Here is a 6000-nt window from a genome sequence, read left to right as displayed (position 1 = left end):
TCCAAGCCCTTCAATCCCTTAATGCAGAAACTGTTAGATCTTGTGTTTTTCTGATTGTATTTCCACAATACTCAGATTGTTTCTTTCTAACTGCTTGCAACATTTTCTCCTTTACATGGGAAATCTGGAATTTGGCTACAATATTCCTAAGAGTTTTTCTTTTCAGGAGGTGATTGGTGGATTCTTTCAATATTTATTTTACCCTCTACTTCTAGAATATCAGTGCAGTTTTCATTGATAATTTCATGAAAGATGATGTTTAGACTCTTTTTTTGATCATAGCTTTTAGGTAGTCCCATAATTTTTAAATTGTCTCTCCTGGATCTATTTTCCAGGTCAGTTGTTTTTCCAGTGAGATATTTCACATTGTCTGCTATTCTTTTCCTGTGATTTTGTTTTATAATTTCTTGATTTTTCATAAAGTCATTAGCTTCCATCTGATGCATTCTAATCTTTAAGGAATTATTTTCTTCAGTGAACTTTTGGATGTCTTTTTCCATGTGGCCAGTTCTGCTTTTTAGGGCATTCTTCTTCTCATTGCCTTTTTGGATCTCTTTTGTCACTTGGGTTAGTCTATTTTTTACAGTGTTATTGTCTTCCGCATTTTTGGGGTCTCCTTTAGCAAGCAGTTGACTCATTTTTCATGATTTTCTTGCATCACTCTCATTTGTCTTCCCAATTTTTGCTCTACTTCTCTTACTTGATTTTCAAAATCCTTTTTGAGCTCTTCCATGGCCTGAGACCAATTTGTATTTTTCTTGGAGGCTTTGGATGGAGGAGCTTTGACTTTGTTGTCTTCTTCTGTTTGCATGCTTTGGTCTTCCTTGTCACCAAAGTAAGATTCTATAGTCTGATTCTTTTTCTGGTTTTTGCTCATTTCCCCAGTCATTTACTTGACTTTTGAGCTCTTTGTCAAAGTAGTTCTCTGCTTCCAATGGGGGGGGGGGGGGTGGAGTGTACTGTCAGCAGCTCAATTCCCCCACAATCTGTGGGCCTAGAAGAATTCTCTTCTTCAGTGATCTTTTTTAACCTTCTTTTCTATTTAGCCAATTCTACTTTTTAAAGAATTATTTTCTTCAGTGAATTTTTGTATATCTTTTTTCCATTTTACCAACCTTTGACTTTTTATTTCATGATTCTCTTGCAGCACTCTCATTTTCTTTCCTAATTTTTATTCTACCTCTCTTATTTGGTTTTTAAAATTCTTTTTAAGCTCTTTTTTCCAGGTTTAAATCAATTCACCTTTTTTCCTTGATGCTTTACATGTAGCTGTTTGTCACTCTTTTTCTTTTGAATTTGTATTTTGATCTTCCCTGTCACCATAGTTACTTTCTATGGTCAGGTTCTGTTCTGTTGTTTGTTTATTTTGCTCATTTTCTGGTATTTTTGACTTTTAACTTCATTTTTAAGTTGGGCTCTGCTCTTGGGTTGGAGGGGGCATAGTGCCACAGTTCAGGTTTTCCTTGCTGCTATTTTCAGTGCCATTTCTGGGGCCCTGTAAGTATTCAGTTCTTCCAAGGTGGTATGATGTATGGAGAGGTGTGGTCAATGCTTCTGTGACTGGGGCTCTGGTCTGTGAGCAACCACAAGCTCTCTTTTGTGCCTTGGACCTGTGACTAGGATTTTCACTCCTTTGTGACTTCATACACTATTGTGCCAGTGCTCCTTCTCACTCCATTATTGAAACCTAGATCTGTGACCTGGATCCCCATTTGGGCAATGCAATAGAGTTCTGCACCCAGTGTCAGCAAAGTTCCCCTGTAATCTTCTTCTGATCAGTTGTCGAGCCTCTTTACCATCTGTGGGCTAAAAGCTCCAGGAGCTGCTGCTGCTGATTCAGTTGCCTCCAAGGTCTGCACTGACTTGCACTGGGGTTTGCAGGGCTTGAGTCCTTGCAGCTGGCTTTCTGGGGTGTAGGACCTCATTGCTGGTTTGCACCTGACATGAGACTTCATTGCTGACTTGTACCAAGGTTTTGGAGCTTGGAATCTCACTGCTGCCTTTGGCCAGGGCACAGCCTGCTACTGGCTTACCTGAGCTGCCTACACTGGACCATGCTTCTCTCTTACTGCAGTGACACAGAATTTTTCACTCATCCTTCTAAGTTGTCTTGGACCAGAAAATTGTTTCATCCTATCTTTTTATTGGTTCTGCCATTAAAGAATTCATTTGGAGGCATTATTTAAAGTTGTTTGGAGGGGAATTTGGGAGAGCTTAAGCAAGTTCCTGCCTTGCTCCACCACCTTGGCTTCACTTCCTCTCTTTGTCTATTTGCTGCTTTTTTGCTACCTATAAACACACACTGATGTTACTGCCCATCCTCAAAACCTGGTTATCATCCTATGTCTCTCCTTCCTTTGGTGTTTAAACTTCTTGAGAAGGTCATCTATAATAGGTGCCTCCAGTTATTCTACTCTCACTTTCTTCCTCTCCACAGTCTGGCTTTGAACATCATCAGTCAACTAAAACTGTTCTCTCTAAAAGTTACTAATGAATTCTTAATTGCCAAATCTAACAGCCTTTTTTTCAATCCTCATCCTTCTTGACCTCTCTGCAGAATTTGACACTCTCAATCATCTCCTCAATTTATTCTTTTCTCTAGATTTTCATGAGATTACTCTTTCCTGCTTCTCTTCTGACCCATTTGACTCCCCCTTCTGTCTCCATTACTGGATCTTCCTTCAAGCCTTCCCCCTAATGGTGGGTGCCCCCCAGAACTCTGCCCAGGACCCTCTTCTTTTTTTCTCTGTATACTATTCTATTTGGTAATTTCATCAGCTCCCATGGATTCAATTATCATCTGTATGCTGATGATTCTGAGATCCATTTATCCAGCCCTAATCTGTTTCCTAAACTCCAGACTCCTATCTCCAACTGTCTATTAGGCATCTCAAACTTGAACACATTTTAATCTCAACATGTGGTTGAGTCCACATGCCCACTGGGCTGCTGGGGTGCAATCCCAGACAGAGGTATGTTCGTGTGTGTTCCACACATACATTATATGTGCCCACATGGATTTATCTATATAAACTCTCTCAGGGAGATATGAATAGATATTTATATTCTCCTCAATTTTCCCTTTTCCAAGGGATAATTTGATCCCTCCTGGAGGGGAAGCAAATGATTACTTTGGTCAAATCAATTTCTGCAAGCCTCAGTTTCCTCATCTATAAAATGGGAGTAATAGGGATCATATTTATGTCAAAGGGTTATCGTGAGGATCAAATGGGATAATGTAAATGACAGAGTTTTGTAAACTTTCAATGTCAGTTCTGATTATTTTCCTTATTGGGAAAACATTTACAATGCATGCTAGAATAAGGTTATTTAAAGAGCAAGTGGCTTTAGGCTAAAGAGGGCAGAACTGGAAAAGAAGAAAGGAAATCCATCCTGTATTCCCTCAGAGGACAGAAGAGTGGTCTGCAGCCTGGGTAGCTAGCTAGTGTTCTGTTGGACCCTGTGGTTCTTACTGCTGGTAGCTAAAATAATCTGATTTTAAATGATCAGACATTTATAGAGCGATTTGAATTTTGGGAAGGTTTTTCTATAAAATATCTCCCATAAACCTCATAACACACCTGAGAGGCAGCCACGTACAATGTCTAGGAAATCAGCTGTGGAGTCAAAATGCCCCGGAATTCCCCTTCCTTTGTTTCCAGTCTTCTGTCTGCCCCCTGCCTCCTGCCTGGGCTTGGTCTGAGGCTCCGTTCCCATTCAACTTTCCTTGTTTCATTTCCTCTTGCTAGTCACAAGAGTATAGACTTAAGGACAGAAAGAGGGCAGAGGCAGACCTGCCCAATGACTTGTTGGCTCCAATGGAACATAATCCATAGAAGGTTAGATAATAATAACAACAGCAAAACAAAACCATGGGCTAATGATGAGATGGGAATCAATAGAAGAATCTCCAGAAGCAGATAAGCAGTAATCAGGAAGGAGAGTGCTGAAGCTTCCTTGGGTTGCCATGCTGGAGGAACTTGCTTTAAGGTGGAGCTAAGAGCCAAATGTGCTGCAGGGGCTGAGTAAGTGTTCTGTGAGCCTCTAGTCATCACTTCCACCTCTTAGGTTCCTCTGGACCCCAAGTAGGAAGCCCTAGAGAAGAGAGAGCAGAGTTAGAGGTTAGCTCTGGTTGTCTAAGCTGCAAGGGGCCCAACAGGCCTTTCTGAAACACGTGCTATATTGAATGTTAAAGGCATATTGTAAAGCGGTGCTGACTCCTATTGTGAGAAAGGTGTTCTAGACTCCCAAAGACATAGGGATGGAGAAGGGCTAACTTATGAGGTCCTCCATGTCAGGGGCCTGAGGAGAGCTTAAAAGAAGTCCCTTCCTGCTAGGTTTATAAAAGTCAAAGGGCCCTATTATGACAGTAACAGAGAGGTAGGTGGTATTTCCCAGTCAAACATCAAAGGGAGATGTTTTTGTTTCTTGGGCTCTCTGTTAATTGGTTCTAACAGATGGTTAGTATGCCTACCCAAGGCATTAATCCCTCTCCTTCTTTGCTTGGCCAGTAGGGAATCCAAAGAACCATCAAAGTGATCTGAAAAGGAATAGAAGTCCCAAAGGCTGCCTTGATCTCTGGCCCCTGTTCCCAAGGCATCACTGGTGAAGTGTGTGTCCCAGTCACGTCAATTATATCTGGGATACCATTAAATTATAAAAGTGTATGTTCTGATCTTTTAACCTTGGATTTGGCATTGGCATTCTCACAGGCAATGGCTTTACTGACTTCTGATCATGTGCCAAGACTGATTAAACAGTATTTTCCCTTTATAATATGAGATCAATAAAGTCAATCTGTCATTTCCTTTCTACACTGGCACCCATCGGAGTTTGGTGAGATCATGGAGCTTCTGAGGGGTGTTGCAGCCCTTCCCTGGGGTTCTTAGCCTATTTCTTGCATCACCACACTAACACAAGATCTTCCTGGCCAAGGGTCTGTCCACTGGTCTCAGGGGTCCACTGGACTGTTGAGGTGCAATTCCAAACATTTCCAGGATCATATGGCTTCCACTTTCCTAATAGTGTCTCTCATAGTGTACTCTTAGTGATTTCCTAATTATTATTATCACTGCTACTTTCCAGAGTGATTTGGGGCATTTCTTTAATGGTCCAGGTTAGTTCATTTACTTGGTTGTAAAATTTACTGGCCTCAGAATGGCTTCTCTGGTGGGTACTCTATATCCATTCTGAGTGGGTGATGGATAAAATAATATCATAATTCTTTCCTTAAGTCCTTTCCCAAGACTAGTTTCCAATGAATATTCTGGGTATCATCTTCCTATGATGCCAAGTTATCATGCCATTTACCACCCAAGAGTCAGTAGCATAAATGAAATATTCATTCCACTTGTTTTGGATGGCACAGTGGACTGCCATGAAGATAGTAGCATATAGTCAAGCAGTTTGGGGAGGAGTGTTCAACAAGCATTGGAGGAGATTGAGTCTGAGTAGAAAATGGCTGCTTTCCACCCTGAGCCAAAAAGGCAAGGAGTGATCATCTCCCCAAAGACAGATATTTGGCAGCTCCCACAGGCAATTTCTTACATCAATAACCAACTGGAAGCCTAGTGTTGCCTGAATCAGAATGAACAGGGCACGGATCTAAAGAGGCCAAGAAGCATCTTCTCAATTTATTATCATCTCTAGGGTCTCCTGTCTGGCAGTCACTAGGAGAAGTGAACTTTGGATGGTGCCTTTGTCTATCTGAATACTTACCTGGTGACTTTCTATATTGGGGCCAGTAGCATTTGTGTGAGAAAGGGCACCTCTAGTACACAAAGGGTCCAACGACCGCTGTGCCTTTTTCTTAGAGGAGGGCAGCTCAAGTTGCCAATTTTCTTTTTAACTGGCTCTAGCCAGGTCCAGATTGTCCCTAGGAATCTGGCAGCTTTCAAAGGCCTCTAGATATTATCATAACAGGTTGCCCATCCCTGGGATTTCAAGTGAATGACTAAATCCTTCACTGCATCTAAGGTTATGTTCATGTTGTTCTCTCTT

This window comes from Notamacropus eugenii, chromosome 2 (assembly GCF_028372415.1).
Source record: "Notamacropus eugenii isolate mMacEug1 chromosome 2, mMacEug1.pri_v2, whole genome shotgun sequence".
NCBI lineage: Eukaryota > Metazoa > Chordata > Mammalia > Diprotodontia > Macropodidae > Notamacropus > Notamacropus eugenii.
The sequence above is the reverse complement of the archived record's forward strand: the minus strand, read 5'-3'. Positions refer to the sequence as shown.